Genomic DNA, 23,654 nt, shown 5'->3' on the forward strand with positions numbered 1-23,654 from the left:
CTCCCGATGGGAGTAGCCCCCGAGTCTAGGTACGGATGCTTGCAACCGTGCGTAGACTCAAGTTGTATTACTCAAATGCTTTCTTCTGCCGAAGCTTTCTGCAGGTCTTCAGAGGTCATCCGATACATTTATATCAGGGCTTCAATTTTTTAAACAAGATTCAGTACGTAAAGGATATCGAGTAACGTGCCCAGCTTTGCCGGTTAACTACCGATGGCAAAACAACGCTACCCTACACAGAATCAAGTCCCCGGGCATGATCCTGGAGTGCAAAAAAGTTTTGTCGGGTGTGCAATCCGCACTCCCGATGGGAGTAGCCCCCGAGTCTGGTCGCGGGTGCTTGCAACCGAGTGCAGACTTAGGCCAGATGGCTTAAATATTTCAATCTTTCTTTAGACACTTCTGACATGCTCCTCCTTGCAAGAATTTCTTCGAGTCTGGATTATATCGGGTGCTAGTTCAGCGCTCCCGATGGGAGTAGCCCCCGAGTCTAGGTACGGATGCTTGTAACCGTGCGTAGACTCAAGTCAATCTACCCGATGGTTTTAATTTTTCTTCGAATGCTCCATATGGACCTGACACTTCTCATGACGTCACTGATGACGTCTCCACTGCTGCGGTTTGATTTGATGGGACGTGACCTAACGGGCCCATCCCACTTCTGCGCGGTTCTGTTTTGGAAATGACCAGTACTTCTGTGCAGTTACCAAGGTGTCTCCTCGATTTTCGCGCTTAATAGTGAAGAGAGATCCCTTTACTAAATCGAGGGCACCAACACGTGTCCACTCAATTCTCAAACTTCCTTTTACCTTATAGTAGTAATCTCAAAGGGTAAATTCTCCTCTTTCCACGCTTTTCTCCTCGCATCATTTCTCCCTCATTCATCCCCCTTGCTCGCAGCCGCTGCTCCACCACCGCCGCCGCTTTCTAGGCCTGCTTCAGATCTCGCGATGGTGAAAAAGAAGAATCTTACCCTCGCCGCCAGCGCCACGACCAGCGGCGCCGCCACCAAGGTTCCTCCAAACTCATCGAGGAGAGGCGCATCAGACGCTCCTCCCCCAGCTCCGGCGCCGCCCGCGCCGGAAAATTCCACGGCTGGGCCTATGCCCGGCGATTGGCCGGTTTCTACCACCACAAAGCGCGACAAGAAGAGGGCCCGAAGCCTCGGAATAGTTTCTACCAGCGAAGGGAACGTCATCCTCCCAGGTGCGACTTCGCGGCCCAATCCCCCTACCGGTTTTACTGTGATGTTCTTATCCTTCTTGTATCGAGGTCTTTCGCTTCCTGCTCACAAATTTCTCCATCACCTCCTCCGTGTGTATGAGATCCAACTGTGGCAGTTGACCCCCAATTCAATCCTTCATCTTGCCATCTTTATCACCATCTGTGAAGCATTCCTGGGTATCGAGCCCCATTTTGGTCTGTGGAAGAAAATTTTCTTTGTGAAGAGATACAACTACAGTGGTGGGTCCTTCGTTATTGGTGGAGTTGGGTTCGTTGTCCGTAAAGAAGTTAACTACTTCAACTTCCCAATGAAAGAATCCGTTCAAGGATGGAGGATGAAGTGGTTTTATATCAGAGACTCATCAGCAATCGATACTCAGCTTCCCCAATTCTCCGATGTCCTGGAAGCCGAACCTAAGAAGTCTTGGAAGAATATCTTTTCACCCGATGAAAGACCAGCAGTCGATAGATTATTCGAGAGATTCCTTCGGATCAAGGAATCCGACGGCCAAACCATAATAGGTACCGAGGTAGCCGTTGTGTTCTTAAAACGTTGAGTCCAGCCAATCATGTCTAGGGCTCACCCGATGTGGCTGTATTCGGGCCCCAAGGATGAGACCAGAGTGAATTTTGCCGAGTTATCCGAGAAGGAGCTGCTTGATGAAGTTAGGCGCCTTACTCTCTTTAGCCAAGAAGACTCAATCCCATTAATATCTCCCCAGCCACCGTTTGATGCTGATCATCCACCAACCGAGGTAAATTTCTTCTTCATGTTCACAGTAACCTGTTTCTTTCACTCTCCACAATTTTCACTATTCTTACTCGATTAATACGACAGATCCCTACAGCTCCCGAACGTTTGCAAGACCTATCGAATGATGTTTCTGAGAGAAGAGACTCTTCAGTCCATATAGAATCCCACACTGAAGGAAATACAAACTCAGAAGATGAACATGACGATCCAATGAATCCTGAAGCTTCGTTCATCGATCCTCAATCCCTTGCTGACAATATAAGTGATACAGCGGGGTTGATCCATGGTGACGACGCTGATCGCGGTGCCTTTGTTGATGCAGCTGTGGAGAAGGTTGCCGCGCTACCCTCAAAGAGATCATCCGGCGGCTTTGCCGATGAAGATGATCTTTATGATCTGTAAGTCCTTACTGCTTTCTCTAAAGTTAGATTCCGATGATTACTATATGTACTCAATTCTCACTTTATCAGTTTATCACTCTTGTAGTGAGGGTTTGATTGAACCCCCTTCCAAGAAGGCTAGAACGAGCACCAGCAAGACAGATCCACCAGCCTCCGAGGCTTCGACTCCTGCTACAGCCCCAGTGGCTCAAATTTCAACAGCTTCTTCCCTCTCTAAAGGGAAAGAAATTCCTTCGACTGCCGCAGCTACAATTTCTCCTTCTGAGAAATCTGTAAGCCTCTTATGATTTAATAATATGTCCATCTCTGGTAGCTTCCGAGTGGTTCTTCATCAAGTTATAAACTTGCCGATGATTATTTATTTGTTTAACAATAGTCATCTTTTCCTACTTCCCCGGGATTTGCGAGCTGTTATCTCTTCTCTGGAGGCCTTTGCCTCCCGATATACTTCTCTTGAAGCTGATAAAGCTCGGTTGCAAAAGGAGATCGAGTCTTCTTCTTCAAAGCTGGAGGGCGCAATTACAATTGCTGCCGAGGCTCGCCAGAATGCCGATTCTTTGAAGGATGAGCTCGAGAAGCTAAAGGGGAAGCTGAAGGACGAAGAGACATCAAGGCTTGCTGTCGAAGCTCAAATGAATGAAAAAGATGATCTCCTTCGCCAATCTGTTTTGGCCTTGCTCAGTAATTCCGATTTGGCTTTCTCTTTGATTTTCCCTTTATTGATTCAATTTATAGTTAACAAACTCTTCCATTTCGTTCCTTGCAGAAGCTTTCGATATCCCTGCTGAAGCTTTTGACAAGCTCCCGAATAATTCCCCTGCAAATGCTTTGTCGCTGACCCTTGAGTCTCACAAGCTTGTTCAAGCCCTTCTCCATAAGGGTAAAGGAGCCATGACGAGGATGCACTCGATGATCTTTCCCAAGGTTGACCAGAACAAAACTTTGGGACATCTGATCGATGCTTTTGCCGTCAACACGAAGGAGGTTATCGAGGTATTCAAACTTACTTTGCGCACCTATGGCGCCCTCCTAGCTTTTCAGCTTATGATGGGTCATGGTTTCAAAGCCGATGTCGAAGAAATGTCCAAGGACCTGCCGAAGGACCAAGATGGACGATTCGTTGACTTGGGTGACTTTAAAACCCCAGCGCTTAAGTGTGCTCGCTAGCTTCTTGAATTGGTCTCGGCAAAGAAATCGTCTACTGGACCAAGCTTGTCAAACCAGACCCAAGCTCCTTGATTTCATTTTTGTAATCTTGTTTGATTGAAACACTTTCCCGTCATAAGACTTTTGTAATTGTAACCAATTTCGTACTAGCAATGTTGCCAGTACCCTCCTGTTATAATACTTTTATTTGCATGCTCCCGATGGGAGTAAATTCCAATGTTGAACCCATATAATCCATCATGCTTCTTAATAACTTTTGCAGGTTTTTCCTGTGCCTTCATTTACCGATGATTCTTCGGGTGCTAGTTCTGATAAGGATCGACTCCAACGCATGAAGGATCGAATTGCTCAGATGGAGAAGGATATGCGCAGTACTTATGCCTTGGCCGCTATTATTAGGAAGAAGAGCGAGCTGGCTGCCGACGCAGAACGTTATGCTCTTGCGGAATTGCATAAAGCCACCGAGAGTTTGAACTGTAAGTGCCCTTAACTTCCTTCTCCTTAACTTCTATTAAGGTAACTTCTCATCTTCCTTCGTTACTCCTTCCAGTCATAGCTCTGAACCCAGCCGAGTAAAACAAGCGTATCCATGAACGCGTAAATGCGTTGACTCAACTATCATCTCTAGATGAGGTTTTCTGGAAGAATCAATCAAAGGCTTCCACTGTCGCGACGTTCCAAGATCGAGTTCAACAGGTCCACCGATTCTTCGACAAGTGCTATAAAGGATTAAGAATAAGCTGGAAGACAATGTTTCCTTTCAACGGGGTTCCTCCCACGTTGTTGACTTTAATGTCTGAGTTCGGGAATATCAGGAAGATCCGAAGGTTGATCTGTTAGCAAGTGATTGCTGGGGCTCAATCTGCCTTTTCTCTTCTTTTGGCAAAACATCCAGCCATAGATCTGATAGCCATCGTAAATGCCGAAGGTGACGTAGATCATCTTTTCGACAAAGCTTTTATCCCTTCTTGCATTGTGGCCGATAAGCTGGAACAAAACTCGAAGGTAGACGAGAATATTGTAGAGGAGGAGTCCTGAAAAAATCTTTATGCTTAAAAAATGTAAACACTTGTTGCACCTGAATATTCGGGTGTGCCTGACCCGATGGGAACTGTATATATGTGTAGCCTTTTTAACTGCATGTAAATACCATTGGATATTTTCATTTAAGTGGAGTAAATCTTAATTACCCGTTGTACATCTGTATTATGATGTATACGTATGTTTATCGGCAGCAAAATGTTGAGTGATCAGCTCATGTTGCAGGTTTTACTAAACCTGTTGTATGTGCAACTTTTGCTTTCAACCGACGTATGACTTGACAGCAGCTCCCGAATAAATCGGTGGATCTAGACCTGCTGATGACTCTGTCGCTCTTTAGTACTTCTGTAGTTTAAAGTACCGGACATAGGTCATTTTTATATGTGTTTCATGATCCTTGCTATCTGCGGCTCTCTTATATTCTTGAGGTGTCTGTAGCAAGGGAGAAAAAAAATATTCCCACCGATTTTGCCTCGTAGCACTCGTAATTTCAGAGGCTTTTTAGAGTGCAATCTTGGGGGTATTTTCAATTAGACCAATGTTTGCTGTAGTATACGAACAAAGGTCTTGATAATCTTGTTCGGGTAACCCGAATTACTGCAATACTTCAGAAAACGAAACTTGAATCTTCATTAATAAAATAAGCAAGAACTAAGGGGCTAAAAGGGCCCTATTGAAAAGAGAATCTTATCCATCGTGCCGGTGGCTTTGGATGCATCACTGGCGTCATCAGGAGTGCTTGCGGCAAGTACTGGAGTTTTGCTTCCTTCAATAATGACCTTGTCACCAGCTGCCGAAGGTTCTACTGTCAAAGCTTTCAGAGCGAGGTGATACGTCTCCAACGTATCTATAATTTCTTATGTTCCATGCTAGTTTTATGACAATACCTACATGTTTTGTTCACACTTTATATCGTTTTGATGCATTTTCTGGAACTAACCTATTAACGAGATGTCGAAGTGCCAGTTCCTGTTTTCTCGCTGTTTTTGGTTTCGGAAATCCTACAAAGGAAATATTCTCGGAATTGGACGAAATCAACGCCCAGGGTCTTATATTTCACGGAAGCTTCCAGAGAGCCAGAGAGGGACCAGAGGGGAGCCCTGGGGGCCCCACCCCACCTGGCGGCGCGGCCAAGGGGGGGGGCGCCCCCTATGGTGTGGCTCCACCAGGACTCCTCCGAGGCTGCCCTTCCGCCTATATAAAGCCTCCGTCGCGAAAACCCTAAAAAAATAAGCCACGATACGAGAAAAGTTCCAGAGCCGCCGCCATCGCGAAGCCAAGATTCGGGGGACAGAAGTCTCTGTTCCGGCACGCCGCCGGGACGGGGAATTGCCCCCGGAAGGCATCTCCATCGACATCACCGCCATCTTCATCGCCGCTGTCTGTCTCCTATGATGAGGAGGGAGTAGTTCTCCATCGAGGCCGAGGGCTCTACCGGTAGCTATGTGGTTAATCTCTCTCTCATGTACCCCAATACAATGATCTCATGAACTGCCTTGCATGATTGAGATCCATATGATGAGCTTTGTATCACTATTAATCTATGTGCTACTCTAGTGATGTTATTAAAGTAGTCTATTCCTCCTTCATGATGTAAAGGTGACGGTGTGTGCATCATGTAGTACTTGGCGCGAGTTATGATTGTAATCTCTTGTAGATTATGGAGTTAACTATTACTATGATAGTATTGATGTGATCTATTCCCCCTTTCATAGCTTAAAGGTGAAAGTGTGTATGCTATGTTAGTACTCGGTCTAAATTGCAACGGTCTATTATGCTCTAGAGGTTACTTAAATATGAACACCGAATGTTGTGGCGCTTGTTAACTCCGGCTTGAGGGAGCTCTTGTAGCCCTACACAATGAATGGTGTTTGTTATCCAACAAAAGAGTGTATGTAGCACAAGTGAGGAGAAGTTATTTATTTATTATGTGATCAATGTTGAGAGTGTCCACTAGTGAAAGTAGGATCCCTGGGCCTTGTTCCCAAATACTGCAAACATCGCTTGTTTAATGTTTTACTGCATCTTTACTTCCTGCAATATTACCACCATCTATACCACCTGTGTTTTACTATCTCTTCGCCGAACTAGTGCGCCTACACATCTGACAAGTGTATTAGGTGTGTTGGGGACACAAGAGACTTCTTGTATCGTAATTGCAGGGTTGCTTGAGAGGGATATCTCTGACCTCTACCTCCCTAAGTTCGATAAACCTTGGGTGATTCACTTAAGGGAAACTTGCTGCTGTTCTACAAACCTTTGCTCTTGGAGGCCCAACACTGTCTACAGGAATAGAAGCGTGCGTAGACATCAAGCTATTTTCTGGCGCCGTTGCCGGGGAGGTAAGGTAAAAGGGATTCACATCCTCCGACTACTAAGCTATTTCCTAGATATTGCCGGTGTGTGAGTGTTCGAAGATATTTCCTTTAGATCCTGCAATTATATCTTTTTGTTTCTTGTTTTCACTAGTTAGGCTTAATGGAAAACAACAACAAAATGAGAGATCTGTATGAACTTTATCTTGAATTAGGACATGATGTGTTTGAAGAGAGAATTAAAAAACCCATGGAACTTTATATGCATACTAATGGGAATGTTATTAATATGAATGCTTTGAACACCATTGTTGCTAATGCTATGGAAAATTCTAAGCTTGGGGAAGCTGGTTTTGATGAGCATGATATTTTTAGTCCCCCAAGTTTTGAGGAGAAAATTTACTTTGATGATACTTTGCCTCCTAATTATGATGATTATAATGATAGTGGTATTTTGGTGCCACCTACTATGGAGGATAAAGGTTATTATGATTATACCATGCCTGCAATTTATGATGATTACAATGATGGTTATGGTAGTTTTACTCCCACTATTACTAATAAAATTGATTATGCTTATGTGGAGAGTAATGATACTTTTATGCATGTGAATAAGAATGCTTTATGTGATACTTATATTATTGAGTTTGTTCATGATGCTACTGAAAGTTATTATGAGAGAGGAAAACATGGTTATATGCATCTTAATAATATTAAGTTTCCCCTCTTTATGTTGAGAATCTTGAAGTTGCGCTTGTGTTGCTTTTCTATGCTTGTTGCATTATGCTTACATGACTTGTTTATTTACAAGATTCCTTTTCATAGGAAGTGGGTTAGGCTTAAATGTGTTTTGAATTTGCTTCTTGATGCTCTCTTTTGCTTCAACTCTTATTTCTTGCGAGTGCATCATTAAAATTATTGAGCGCATCTTTATGGCTATAAAGAAAGCACTTCTTGGGAGATAACCCATGTTTTTATTTTGCTATTGTTTTGTTGAGTCTTGGAAGTTGTTACTACTGTAGCAACCTCTCATTATCTTTATTTTATTGCATTGTTGTGCCAAGTAAAGTCTTTGATAGTAGGGTTGATACTAGATTTGGATTACTGCGTAGAAACAGATTTCTTACTGTCACGAAATTGAGCAGCCCCGTCTGTAGGTAACTCAGAAAAATCTGCCAATTTACGTGCGTGATCCTCAGATATGTACGCAACTTTCATTCAATTTGAGATTTTTCATCTGAGCAAGTTAAGTGCCCCAGAAAAATTCGTCTTTACGGAATGTTCTGTTTTGACAGATTCTGCCTTTTATTTCGCATTGCCTGTTTTGCTATGTTTGAGGGATTTCTTTGTTCCATTAACTTTCAGTAGCTTTGGGCAATGTCCAGAAGTGTTAAGAATGATTATGTCACCTCTGAACATGTGAATTTTTGATTATGCACTAACCCTCTAATGAGTTTGTTTCGAGTTTGGTGTGGAGGAAGTTTTTCAAGGTTCAAGAGAGGAGGATGATATACTATGATCAAGAAGAGTGAAAAGTCTAATCTTGGGGATGCCCCCGTGGTTCATCCCTGCATATTTCAAGAAGACCCAAGCATCTAAGCTTGGGGATGCCCAAGGCATCCCCTTCTTCATCGACAACTTATCAGGTCACCTCTAGTGAAACTATATTTTTATTCAGTCACATCTTATGTGATTCACTTGGAGCGTATGTTTGCTTTTTTTTTGTTTCAATAAAATCGGATCCTAGCATTCTTTGTATGGGAGAGAGACACGCTCCGCTGTTGCATATGAACACATGTGTTCTTAGTGCTACTTTTAATGTTCATGGCGAAGGTTGACAACTGCTTCGTTCATTGTAATATGGTTGGAAACAGAAAATGCTTCATGTGGTAATTGGTATAATGTCTTGAATAATTTGATACTTGGGAATTGTTGTGCTCATATAGATCATGTTTAAGCTCTTGCATCATGTACTTTGCACCTATTAATGAAGAACTACATAGAGCTTGTTAAAATTTGGTTTGCATGATTGGTCTCTCTAAGTCTAGATATTTTCTCGGTTAAGGTGTTTGAACAACAAGGAAGACAGTGTAGAGTCTTATAATGCTTGCAATATGTTGTTATGTAAGTTTTGCTGTACCGGTTCATACTTGTGTTTGCTTCAAACAACCTTGCTAGCCAAAGCCTTGTATTGAGAGGAAATACTTCTCGTGCATCCAAATCCTTGAGCCAAAAACTATGCCATTTGTGTCCACCATACCTACCTACTACATGGTATTTCTCTGCCATTCCAAAGTAAATTACTTGAGTGCTACCTTTAAAATTTCATTCCTTGTCTTTGCAATATATATCTCATGGGAAAATAGCTTAAAAACTATTGTGGTATTGAATATGTTGCTATGTATCTTATTTCTTATAAGTTGCTTGTTGAGCGGTAACCATGTTTCTGGGGACGCCATCAACTATTACACCTTTGTTGGATATCATGTGAGTTGCTATGCATGTTCGTCTTGCCTGAAGTCAGGGCGATTTTACTGGTCAAATGGTTTGAGTATGCATATTGTTAGAGAAGAACATTGGGCCGCTAACTAAAGCCATGAATCATGGTGGAAGTTTCAGTTTGGACACTAATCCTCAATCTCTTATGAGAATATTTTCTGTTGTTGAATGCCTATGCATTAAAGAGGAGTCCATTATCTGTTTTCTATGTTGTCCCGGTATGGATGTCCATGGTTGAGATTTATTAAAAACGAGAAATCAAATGCGATTTATCTCCTTGGACCTTTGTACAGGCGGCATAGAGGTACCCGTTTGTGACACTTGGTTGAAACATATGTATGCAATGATAATCCGTGTTAATCCAAGCTAATTAGGACAAGGTGCGAGCACTATTGGTATTCTATGCATGAGGCTTGCAACTTATAGGATGTCTTATACATAACACATATGAATTATTACTACCGTTGACAAAATTGTTTCTATGTTTTCAAAATAAAAGCTCTAGCACAAAAATAGTAATCCATGCTTCCCTCTGCGAAGGGCCTTTATTTTACTTTATGTTGAGTCAGTTTACCTACTTCTTTCTATCTTAGAAGAAACACTTGTGTCAACTGTGCATTGATTCTTACATACTTGCTTATTTGCATTCATCATATTACTTTGTCTTGACAAATATCCATGAGATATGCATGTTGAAGTTGAAAGCAATTGCTAAAACGTATATCTTCCTTTGTGTTGCTTCAAAGCTTTCTACTAAGAATTTATTGCTTTATGAGTTAACTCTTATGCAAGACTTATTGATACTTGTCTTGAAAGTACTATTCATGAAAAGTTTTGCTATATGTTATCTGTTTGTAGCAAACTATAGATCATTGCCTTGAGTCACTTCATTCATCTCATATGCTTTACAATAGTGTTGATCAAGATTATGTTGGTAGCATGTCACTTAAGAAATTATCCTTGTTATCGTTTACCTACTCGAGGGCGAGTAGGAACTAAGCTTGGGGATGCTTGATACGTCTCCAACGTATCTATAATTTCTTATGTTCCATGCTAGTTTTATGACAATACCTACATGTTTTGTTCACACTTTATATCGTTTTGATGCATTTTCCGGAACTAACCTATTAACGAGATGCCGAAGTGCCAGTTCTTGTTTTCTGCTGTTTTTGGTTTCAGAAATCCTACAAAGGAAATATTCTCGGAATTGGACGAAATCAACGCCCATGGTCTTATATTTCACGGAAGCTTCCAGAGAACCAGAGAGGGACTAGAGGGGAGCCCTGGGGGCCCCACCCCACCTGGCGGCGCGGCCAAGGGGGGGCGCCCCCTATGGTGTGGCTCCACCAGGACTCCTCCGAGGCTGCCCTTCCGCCTATATAAAGCCTCCGTCGCGAAAACACTAAAAAAATAAGCCACGATACGAGAAAAGTTCCAGAGCCGCCGCCATCGCGAAGCCAAGATTCGGGGGACAGAAGTCTCTGTTCCGGCACGCCGCCGGGACGGGGAATTGCCCCCAGAAGGCATCTCCATCGACATCACCGCCATCTTCATCGTCGCTGCTGTCTCCTATGATGAGGAGGGAGTAGTTCTCCATCGAGGCTGAGGGCTCTACCGGTAGCTATGTGATTAATCTCTCTCTCATGTACCCCAATACAATGATCTCATGAACTGCCTTGCATGATTGAGATCCATATGATGAGATTTGTATCACTATTAATCTATGTGCTACTCTAGTGATGTTATTAAAGTAGTCTATTCCTCCTTCATGATGTAAAGGTGACGGTGTGCATCATGTAGTACTTGGCGTAGGTTATGATTGTAATCTCTTGTAGATTATGGAGTTAACTATTACTATGATAGTATTGATGTGATCTATTCCCCCTTTCATAGCTTAAAGGTCACAGTGTGTATGCTATGTTAGTACTCGGTCTAAATTGCAACGGTCTATTATGCTCTAGAGGTAACTTAAATATGAACACCGAATGTTGTGGCGCTTGTTAACTCCGGCTTGAGGGAGCTCTTGTAGCCCTACACAATGAATGGTGTTTGTTATCCAACAAAAGAGTGTATGTAGCACAAGTGAGGAGAAGTTATTTATTTATTATGTGATCAATGTTGAGAGTGTCCACTAGTGAAAGTAGGATCCCTGGGCCTTGTTTCCAAATACTGCAAACATCGCTTGTTTAATGTTTTATCGCATCTTTACTTCCTGCAATATTACCACCATCTATACCACCTGTGTTTTACTATCTCTTCGCCGAACTAGTGCGCCTATACATCCGACAAGTGTATTAGGTGTGTTGGGGACACAAGAGACTTCTTGTATCGTAATTGCGGGGTTGCTTGAGAGGGATATCTCCGACCTCTACCTCCCTGAGTTCGATAAACCTTGGGTGATTCACTTAAGGGAAACTTGCTGCTGTTCTACAAACCTCTGCTCTTGGAGGCCCAACACTGTCTACAGGAATAGAAGCGTGCGTAGACATCACGAGGCCGTCTGGTTTCTTCTTCATTTTCTTGATGCGTTCGTCCTCCTTATCATCGAGTGCTGCTGATTTAGAGGGGTAGTCATCAATTTCTTTCTTCAATCCGAACTTGGCAGCAATCTTCTGAAACTCGCGATCACAATTATCTGAGCGTGAGAAACTTCCATAGACTGTGATGTTTGTTCCGTCGTTCCCAGGCATCTTGAGCTTGAGGTACGCATAATGTGGCACAACCATGAACTTGGCATAAGCTGATCTCCCGAGTATAGCATGGTACTGTGATTCCCAGTTTGCTACTTCAAACTCGATCTTTTCCTTCCTGAAGTTGTCGGGTTTCCCAAAGACAACGTTCAAGTAAACTTTGCCAAGAGAGTACGCCGGTAAAGTGGGGAGATTCCCGTGGAAACAAGTATCTGTTTCTTCCAGCATCCTTATCGTGATTCCCATATTTTTAATTGTGTTGAGGAATATCAGATTTAATCCACTTCCACCGTCCATGAACACCTTGCTCATGTTGAACCCTCCAATTTGTGCTTCGACTACCAAGGCTGCATGTCCTGGCTTTGGAATTGTCGTCGGGTGGTCCGCTCTACTGAACAGAATGCTCTGAGACGACCAGTCGATGTATTCAGGAATGTTGGCCATGATACTCTCCGCCAGATTGATTTCCTGGGTAAGCTTCTTCATCTCCCTCCTCGAAACACCGGTTCTGTGGATCATGCTCATTTGCCCACGTGGTGGTGGAAAAGACTCGTTAGAGCTGTGAGGCTAAACCTGCTGAACTTGGTGCTGAGGTGGTGGTGGTGGTAGATTCGGCTGCTGCTGCTGGATAAGCTTCTACATCTCAATGAACTGTCGACAATCCCTGAGCAAATGACTTGACTTCTTCTTATCATCCTTAGGATCGAAATGCGCGTGCAAGTAGCAAGGGGCGTTTATCTGCTCTGCAAAGGGTAACTCAGGGGTCCTTGGAGGTCGTGGTTTGTAATTGCCGCGGTTCCCAGAGTTACTCCGATTCCCGTCCTGTCGATCGTCTCGCCTGTCGTCATATCGATCTTCTCGGCGATCAGAATATCCTGCGGCTACCAAGTTATTGTCATCGTAACTTCGGTCTTTCCTCTTCTTGCGACGATCCCTTCGGCCACCCGAGTCATGCCTCGGCTGATCATCGTCTTCGTCGTCACTGCGTGGTCGCGGCCTTCGTGCGTTGTCCTCGCCATCAGCCCAACTGTTGGCGATTTCCATTAACTTAGTTATGGTCTTTGGCTTCTTGCGCCCGAGCTCCTCTATGTAAGTTTCGTGTCGAATACCATCACTGAAGGCATCGATCGCTCTGTCGACGGAAACATCTTCGGCAATGTTCAGGAGCTTGGTGAACCTCCCGATGTATGTGCGCATCGACTCCTTTGGTTTTTGCTGGCAGTGCTGCAACTCGTCGATTCCGACAGGCCTTTTGTATGTCTCTTGGAAGTTTTTGACGAAGGCGTCTACCAAATCATCCCAAGATTTAATGGACCCTTTCGGCAAACCTCTCAACCAGGCTCGTGCCGAATCCTTGAGGTAGAGTTGTAAGCACTGCATTGCCGCTGGTTTCCCTTGTGCAAGATCACAGTCTGTAGGTAATCATCTATCCAAGATCTCGGCTCTTGCTGTCCATCGTACTTGGCGGCATCAGTGCGGGTAGGCTTGAACCTTTTGGGTGGCATAGTCTCGCGGATCTTGTAACTCAAACAATCAGCTCCCCTCATCTTGCCATCGTACTCCTGGCTTTATTCGGATTCGTCGCTGTCGTACTCTTCCCTTGCGGACCGCCGTCGCCTGGCTCTGTCGATTCTACTCTGGGTGATTTCGTCTCGAGCATCCCTTGAACGGTGCTTCGAGCCGCTGGCTTGAAGCCCAGATTTATCTTTCCGTGGGACCAGACTGTTTCCCAGGATTGCGAGACTTTCCAGGGCACCCCGATGGGCTTGAGCCATGGGACCTTCGGGTGCTGGTTTTTGGTTGATGAGGTATGCCGTAAGGTTGGCGGTTGCTCCCTCGACAGTCTTTGGCCTCAACATACCCGCAGTGTCCGTGGTCATAAAGGACTTGGTCAAATTTTCTCTGGCATCGTCTTCCGAAAGTCGGGACAGCCTTGATCGATGCTTTCCTACGTCTTGGCTGCTTCGAGACGCACTTCCCCGCGAGCCCCTCTGTCGTTCACTAGATTGATCTGCTGCCAGCATACGCTGCTCGAGGGTGGCCTGTTCGTTCGACAGTTGCTGCTGATTCTTTTCCAAGATAGAGCGATATGCATTAAGGGTCCCAACCGAAGTTCCGGCAGGGAGTGGCGTATTGTTGAATACAGCCGCCCGGGCCGCTACCCATTCTTCCTCCGCGATGGTGTAATTGATGTTATTTTTATTGGCACTATTTTCGAAGTTGCGTCGTCTACCGGAGCGGGGGGGGTGCGATCTCCTTCTTTTCCTCCATTCCCCGCGTTTGCTGCGTTGTTGGTGGCGTAGACCTGATGACGGGCTGTTTTCCAGGTGGTTATCCTAGCGGCGCTGTCGATACTTTCCTCTCCCGATGAATATCTGGCGCTGCAGATGAATGGTGTGTCAATCGATCCCAATCCATGCCTGGTGTCGCAATTCAGGCAGTAGTACGAGGTCATATCCGATGACACAGAATCATCGGGTCCGGTTGACATTGACGATATCGACCGAGGCGTCGATGGTGGAGATGAACTCGTCGAATCCGTTAAGCTGGTTGAAAGATCAATCGATGATGACATGATCGATCCTGCTGCCGACGGGGACGATTTCCTTGCTGATCTGGGGACTAACGGCTCCAGCAGCCGAACAACTCCTTCTGCGTTGTCGTTGCAGTGGATGCTTCCGAACGTCATGCCCAGGTTTCCTTGCAGACCCGAAAAGGTCGAGCGAGATGAGTCGCTATGCGGGGTGAACTCGTAGGAGCCGAATCGAATCGGGCTCCCCGAGCTTGGTGATGTCGGCGGTGTTGATGACGCTGCCGACGACATGGCTGGATCTGTCGATGACGGATCTTGTGCCAACAGGGTTCCCACAGACGGCGCCAATTGTCGAGGGTACTCCTCGGCAATGCCCTCCGTTTGGGGCTTAGGGTTGATGGAATCCTGTAGGCTGACACGAGACATCGGATATCAAACAAGCGAGGAAAGCGATTTACCCAGGTTCGGGGCCCTCGATGAGGTAAAACCCTTACGTCCTGCCTGTCTGATCTTGATTATGAAAATATCGGGTTACAATAGGGTGCCGAAGGTTTCGGCTATGATCTCGTCGAGAGACTAAGTTCTGCGGGGACCTAGCTCTAGATTTATGGTGGCTATGGTTGCTAAGATTGCGTGTGTCCTCGGCAGCCCCTCTCCTGGCCCTTATATTGGGAGCCAGGTCTCGAGATATCTGTCCGGGTACGACTAGGTTACAAAGATTCCTAGTTCTAAAATTTCCTTTTATTCTTCGTCTTCTTGTCTTGCTCTTCAAGAATCCCGCTTGCGAACCGATGTTGTGGCCCACCTGGCTATTGGGTGTCTTCATGGGCCTCCGATTGGGATGCAAGGGGTAGCATGATAATAGCTACCCGAAGGGTAATGCCCACGTCATAGCTGCTGGCATAATTACTCCGAGCATGTCGCCTTTTGCTTCTCCAGTACTTTTGGTTCAAAAGAAATATGGGTCCTGGAGATTTTGTGTGGACTATCGACGCCTCAATGATCTTACAATCAAGATTTTTTTTCCAATGCCCATCATTGATGAACTTCTAGATGAGCTTGTTGGTGCAAAGATATTTTCCAAATTGGATCTAAGGGCAGGTTACCATCAGATAAGAATGCTTCCAGCTGATGAACCCAAAACAACATTCAAAACACACCAAGGGCACTACCAATTCAGAGTTATGCCCTTTGGCTTGTGCAATGCACCGGCAACATTTCAGTGTGTGATGAACACTGTTCTCAGTCCGTGTTTACGCCGATCAGTGTTGGTTTTTATGGATGACATTTTGGTTTACAGTCCTTCTATGTCCGCACATGTTGAACATTTGAAAGAAGTGTTGACACTATTACAAGAAGAAAAGTTATACGTGAAAGCCAGCAAATGCTCTTTTGCTTGTACAACACTTGAGTACCTTGGACACATAATATCTACACAGGGCGTGGCTACTGATCCCAGAAAGACGCAGGCTATGTAAGATTGGCCTCAGCCAACAACTGTCACTGAATTGCATGGGTTTCTTGGCTTAACTGGATATTACGACATAATTGCCAAGCCACTTACATCCTTGCTAAAGAAGAAAGGATTCCTGTGGGATGACAATGCCACTGTGGCTTTTCAGGCTCTAAAAAAGGCCATGTCAACTACACCTGTTCTGCAGCTTCCAGATTTCCAAAAGCAGTTCACAGTGGAAACTGATGCGCGTGACACAAGTATCAGCTGTGTACTCATGCAAGACCAACATCCCTTGGCTTTCTTGAGCAAACCTTTGACTAAACAGCATCATCAACTATCCATTTACGAGAAGGAATTTATGGCTCTCATTATGGCAGTAGAACGGTGGAGACCGTACCTGCAACGCGGAGAGTTTATTGTCAAGACTGATCATAGCAGTTTGACATTCTTGGAAAAACAGGAACTGCAGTCTCCTCTGCAGCGCAAGGCGATGACAAGACTTATGGGGTTGCAGTTTCACATTGTCTACAGGCAGGGCGCGGAGAACTATGTTGCTGGTGCCCTATCACGTATTGGCCATCTCATGTCCATCCAGGCTTGTTCAGTTGTCCAGCCTGCTTGGTTACAATAGGTAGTGAACTCTTATGTCACTGATCCTGATGCTCAAGACAGACTCACTAGATTGACTCTGTCAAGTCCAGATGAGCAGGGATATGAACTATCTCAGGGCATAATCAAGATCAATGGACGTATTTGGATTGGGAATAACGCTGCTCTCCAAACAAAAATCCTTGCAACTCTCCATGCTAGTGCTGTGGGCGGAAACTCGGGAATCCAAGCAACTTACCAACGAGTCAAGAGTTTGTTTGCTTGGAATGGGATGAAAGTTTCAGTAGAAGAATTCATCAAACAATGTGATGTTTGTCAGCATGCCAAACATTCCAATGTTCATCCAGCTGGCCTCCTGCAACCACTTCCAGTGTCCGCTGGCGCGTGGAAGGATATCACCATGGACTTCGTTGAAGGATTGCCAACCTCTGAAGGATTCAATGTTATTTTGGTGGTGGTCGACAGCTTCACTAAATACTCACACTTTATTCCATTACGACATCCTTACACTGCTCCTAAAGTGGCCCTGGTGTTCATTGACAACATTGTCAAATTACATGGCATGCCAAAGTCTATTACCTCAGATAGAGATACCATATTCACGAGCAACTTTTGGAAATTATTGTTCAAGACCCTGGGATCTATACTGCAGTACACCACGTCATACCATCCTCAAACTAATGGACAAAGTGAGAGAGTCAATCAGTGTTTAGAAATGTACCCGCGCTGTGCTGCTCAGGATCAACCCAGTCAGTGGAGAGCCTTGCTACCATTAGCAGAAGTCTGGTATAATTCAACGTTTCACACTGCTCTAGGATGTTCACCTTTTAAGGCATTGTATGGCCATGAACCAGATCTTGGAGCATTACCTGCTATCGACCCAGAGTCTCCAGTAGCAGGTGTTATTTGGGATCGCACATCACAGTTGGACATTCTCAAGCAACGTCTAACTGAAGCTCAGAATAGAATGAAAATCTATGCAGATAGCAAGCGTTCTGAGCCCACATTCCAAGTGGGTGAACAAGTCTCGTTGAAACTGCAGCCGTATGCTCAAGCATCTGTGGTGAACATGCCATATCCAAAATTGTCATACAAGTATTTCGGTCCGTACAAGATATTGGCCAAGATAGGGCAGGTTGCCTGTCGCCTGGACTTACCATCTAGCTCAAAGATTCACAATGTTTTCCATGTCTCCCAGTTGAAGGAGTATCATTCTGATTTCACCCCAGTTTTCACTGATCTTCCTGATCCACCTGAGTTGGACACTGCTGACACTCAACCTGAGAAGATACTTGATCGCAGATTAGTCATGAGAGTAATGCTGCTTTGCCCCATGTGCCGATCAAGTGGACAAATATACCCGAAGATTCGGCTACATGGGAGAACTGGGAGACGTTGAAGGCCAAATTTCCTGCTGTGCTGACTTGGGGACAAGTCAGTTCTCATGGAGGGGAACCTGTCGTGTCCCAGGACACGCCTTAGCCGTGCGCGGCGCCACCTTGGAGCAAAGTGCGATAGTTGGTGGCGCCTGGGTTGAGTTGGTAAGTGTGTGTGTGGTACCCTCCTGTCAGTGTCGGGCGTGTGTGAGTTGAGTCACGGCATGTTATAAGCCGAAGCCTTGTAACTGAACAAGGGAGGTTGGAAGAAACGAATTCGAAGACGAAATCTCCTCTCTCTCTCTCGTTTTCATTTCTATTTCTTCTTTCTTCCCTTGCAAGACACTGCAAGGTGGTTGGATCCTCACGCCGCCAATCATAATAGCAAGGGGGATAGAACATTTGGTATCATAAACTAAAAAGTACTACATGCCGTCGTCGCTCGAGTTCCCGGCGTTCGGCGCCGCCGGCGGCATCCCCAAGGGGGGGAGTTGCCGGCCTCGATGTGCGCGAGCACACGGGCGAGCGTGCGGCCCGGCGCACCCCACCAGCGGCGGCGGCGTTGCTACGCGCTGGAGGAGGGAGAGGACTGTCGAAGGCTGCGAGTTCCCGCTCGTGCCGGAGACGGAAGAACTCGTTCCAGGCGTCGTAGTTGTCGGCGCGGTAACGCTCCTCCGCGCGCTGCTCGTCGGTGAGGGTGACCAGCACATCGTCGATAGCGGCGTAGATCTCGTCGCCTCCCACCGGAAGCGGCGGGATCGGGACCCCCCCCCCCCCGCGCTCAGGCGCCATCCTCCGGGCACGCGGAAGTCCGGCGGCGCCGGGTAGCTCGCCATGTGCAGGAGTCCCGCCTCCCACTGGTGTAGGGAACGGCGGCCGAAGCCGTTGTTTGCCGCGCCGTGCCCCGCCATTGCTCGCTGGGGAGGTGGATTGGGGAGAGAAGACATGGCTGGGGAGAGGAGGGAGACGGCGGTGGTGAATGCGGCGAGACGCGGTAGGTTCCGCGATAAATAGAGGGAGCCGCGCGTGAATCCGAGGCGAAGCAACACGTCCGGCGAAGTCTGACCGCCGGCAGCCTTTTGAAGCGCGCGGAAGACGATTGGCCTCTATCGCCGATAAGTCGGGGCCACCATCCACGCGGGAAGTTTTCTCAACGTTTCGCGCGCTTTTGTTTCATCCGGAGTCCCCGAGCGCTTCCCGGGGGGCCGGAGATGATCTGGGCTCGCCGGACGGATGAAAGCCTAAGAGCATCCCCACTCGTTGGCGCTCCCCACGCCCAAATCCGGCGAAATTTTCGTCCGGATTGGATGAAGATTTGGCGTGGGGAGCGCCGAAGTTCCAGCCGTCCCCCGGCAGGAAACCCCCAACCTCGACCATTTGACATATTTCAACCAAATTCAACATAAAATTTAACAAGTTCGGCAAACAAGAGTACGAAAATTGCTGAAACAAATTCGGCGATAATCAGTAAAATGTTTAACAAGTGCTGAAACAAATGAAGCACACAATTTCACAATTTTTCAAACAAATTAAGACAGACTAGTTGGCGTCGGTGTTGGCGTTGCCTCGGAGCCTCCATATGTGCTCCACCAGATCATCTTGCAGCAGCTGATGCATTGTAGAGTCTCGAATCTCCCGGCGCATAGCAAAGAAGGCGGCCCATGATGGAGGCACTGGTGATTAGGGCTGTGCAAGAGGACCCTCTCTCTCATATGGTGCTTCTTGCTCAGCCGGAGGAACCGGATGCTTTCGCTCATCTTCAATAATCATATTGTGTAGGCACACACAGCAGTTCATCACCTCCCACATCCGATCTTTGGACCAAGTCATAGCGGGGAACCGGACGACAACAAATCTCCGTCGGAGGACACCAAATGCTTGCTCGACGTCTTTTCGGCAAGCTTCTTGTTTCTTGACAAACTCGCAAAGTTTGGGGGTGCCAGGGTTGGAGATAGTCTTCACAAATGTTGCCCACTTTGGATAGATACCGTCTCGCAAGGTAGTATCCTTTGTTGTAGTGCCGACCATTGATCACATAGTCCACCGGAGGAGCATGACCCTCAACAAGCTTGGAAAAGACCGGGGAGCAGTTTAGGACGTTGATGTCATTGTTGGATCCAGGCATACCAAAAAAAGAGTGCCAAATCCAAAGATCATGGGTAGCCACTGCTTCAAGTATCATAGTGCAGCCTTTTTTGTGACCCTTGTACATTCCCTGCCACGCAAACGGACAGTTCTTCCATTGCCAATGCATGCAGTCAATGCTTCCAAGCATCCCTGAAAAACCCCTAGCTTCATTTGTTGCAAGGATCCTCTGAGTATCTTCGACAGTGGGTGATCTCAAGAAATAGTCCCCGAACACTGCTATGACGGCCCTGCAGAACCGGTAGAAACAATCAAGGGCGGTGGACTCCGCCATCCGAAGATAGTCATCTGCAGTATCACCGGGAGCTCCATACGCCAGCATCCTCATAGCCACTGTGCACTTCTGCAGTGACGAAAATCCAACCAAACCAGTGCAATCCGCCTTGCATCTGAAGTAGGGATGTGTTGAGCAGGGACAAATACAGCACACTCATCATCCTAGATCCAAAGTGGTCACTAGCCCAGTATTTTGACTCGTCGAGTACGACGACGAAGAAAGACTACAAGAGAATAAGGGGTGTTCTCGATGAGGCTATCCTTTGCTACTCCAAAAATGGAGGCACCTTCGACAAGAACGGGCAATATATCAGGCCGGACACTAAAAAGATCGGGTTCAAGCACGTGATCAACTTCCCTTGTATCAAGCAGCCAACTGGCAGCATTAAGGAGGCCTTCTATGTCCTCCATCACCTTAAAGGGTTTGTCGAGGATGCAGAGATGATGTCTCCGCCACCTAGTAAGCGAGAACCCATTAAAATGTCGGGGAAATCAGTGATGATGATCTTAGAGAAGACTTCCATCGCATCCAAGTAAAGCTCTCGGAAATTATCTTACAAGATGTATCCAACGGATCGGGGCTCTTACACGCAGCCAGAGCGTTGCCTAAGAGGGATATCGAAGAACGCCTACATAGGCAGGGTGATGGAAGGACGTGGACGACGAAGGACTTGTACAAGCCGTTCCCGGAGCCGCTCAAGAAGACGTCTCGTTGACCGAGGCCGGTGTGCCTAGCATTACTTTGAATCGATGGACAATTTGTACCGTGTTGTAAAGTAAACTTGCTTAATTTGCTCGAAACGGTGGTCGTCGTTGTTGGACTTCAATTACTATTGTAGTCGTTATCGTTGAACCATATTACTTATGTGATACCGATGCTATATTTCTTTTAGGTTTATTATTATTTCCTTGCTTTAATTCTTGTGAATATGTATGCATGTGAACCCTCTAACTCTTTCCATTGCGTTATATACTAATATGCCTTGTGTCCATAGAGATGACGTACTACGTCGTGTTCGAGGGGCGGGTTCCAGGAGTGTACGAGGAGTGGGAGGAGTGCAAGAAACAGTGCACAAGTTCAGCGGCAATCGCTACAAAGGGTACCCGACTAGACACGAGGCGGTTGCCAAGTGGAGGGCGCACCAAGCGAACAAGAGCAAGATGAAGACCTTCCTTGTGCTCTCGCTCTTGCTCACCATCGTCGCGGCGGTACTCTATTTCATCCTAGTGTAGGCGGCGGCCGGTGTCACTTCGTTTGTATCTAGAGATGATGAGAACTTTCTTAATTTGCATGGATTATGAGTTGTATGGAGCTATATGTATAACTCGATCGGGCTCTAAGTAATGTGATGATGATGTGATGATTATATATGTCCATATTATATCTGTCTATATTATATCAGTATATAACCTGTATACGGTGTATAAAACCAGTATAAAACCTGTATAATACACCAGAGAGCATAAAATCGAGTATACCTGTAGATTGTTCTGTGGCGCACCAAAACATAATTCTGTGGCGCACCTATTTATGTGGCGCAGCGACACCACATGCGCCACAGAACTACTTATTTCTATGGCGCACCGGACACAGTGCGCCACAGAAACCTTAATTTTGTGGCCCACTGCCAGATGCGCCACAGAAACCTTATTTTTGTGGCGACGTTTCTGTGGCGCACGTCCCGTGCGCCACAGAAGCCTATTTTCGTGCGCCACTGATGAGGCTTTTCCTACTAGTGTCCTTGTTGTAGGCGTTCCAATGATCCTTCAGTTGCTTCGAGGTCCGATTACGGGCAGGATCCGAGGTAGAGTTGAAGGTTGCAGCTATCTGACCCCAAAAACTAGGGCCGGTCTTGCAATTACCGGCGACAGAGTCCTTGGAGTGAAAAAGCCAAGCATGAACCTACCCCGAAATAGATATTGTTAGTGAAAAATCCGAGCAAGAACCAACCCCGAAATATGTTATGGGTAAGTAAAGTACCAGTTTTTCCTCGTCCGTAGTTGTCCAGTCAAGCCTCTTTGAACACGTTGGACGCGTTGGTAGGATTGTTTCCACGGCATCGGACTCGAAGCTTGGAGCACTGGCTTCAGGAGGTGGTGGGGGGTACGGACCATATGGCGCGTATGGATACAGAGGTGGAGCGTATGAACCGTACGAAGGTGGTGGGTAAGGAGGTACAGTCCCACTCCCTCTACCTGTAGGTGGAGCATGTGGAGGTGGTGGGGGTATGGATACGGAGGCGGAGGGTATGAACCATATGGCGCCGGAGGTGGAGCGTATGGCCCATATGGCCCCGGAGGTGGTGTGCCGGAGGAGTATAAAACTCGGGGAAGCAGCGAAGAACCGACATTGGAGCGACGATGTGTCGGAGAGACATCATCTAGGGTGGCTGGTGACCCGTCGGGCTGCAAGAGATCCGTGAACGAGGTCATATCTGGAGTCCAACCAGACATGGTGGAGAAGATTTGAGAGAGTGAAGGAGATGAATGAGATAAAATGGGTGTGGAGTGAGTGAAACCATATGGGGGGTATTTATAGGGGTGGGGATGAAATTTTGGGGTTTTTGGCTTTTTTTTCGAATTTTTTGAGCTAGCAACGGCTACCCCAACGGCTAGCTGACGTGGACGAATCAGATCGCGCCACATCAGCTAGCCGTTACCCCCTCCCTCTCGCCCCCGCTCTCGCCCTGACCCGCCAGCGCGCCGCCTCGCTCTCGCCCCCTCTCGGCGCCAGCGCGGGCGGCAGCCGGGCGGTAGCGGGCGCTACCGCCGGGCGGTGGATCCACCGCCCCGCGCTGTCGTCTCGCCCCCCTCTCGCCTCCCTATCGCCTCCCGGCGGGCGGTACTGCCCGCCCTCCCGCCCGCGTTGGCACCAGCCTAAGACGGTAATACCGTTTGAGAAAGCGGTAGTACCAGTTGTGCGGTACTTTGTCTTCTCCATTGTTGCTGAGCTTCTCTCTCCATCCAACCAATCAAGCACATACTTTAAGGAGTGGAGGAGGAGGTCCCGATCTACATTTTCACCAAGAAAGAAATTCGTCAATCTCACCTAGTCCTTTGTGGATCTTGTAACCTAAGGCTCCTTTCTGGGATCTCTTGAGATGAGCCCCTATGAAAACTAGCTTGATGTTGTACTAGTCCCATAGGTTGTTGGGAGCCTCCGGCTAT

Source organism: Lolium rigidum, chromosome 3 (assembly GCF_022539505.1).
Source record: "Lolium rigidum isolate FL_2022 chromosome 3, APGP_CSIRO_Lrig_0.1, whole genome shotgun sequence".
Taxonomy (NCBI): domain Eukaryota; kingdom Viridiplantae; phylum Streptophyta; class Magnoliopsida; order Poales; family Poaceae; genus Lolium; species Lolium rigidum.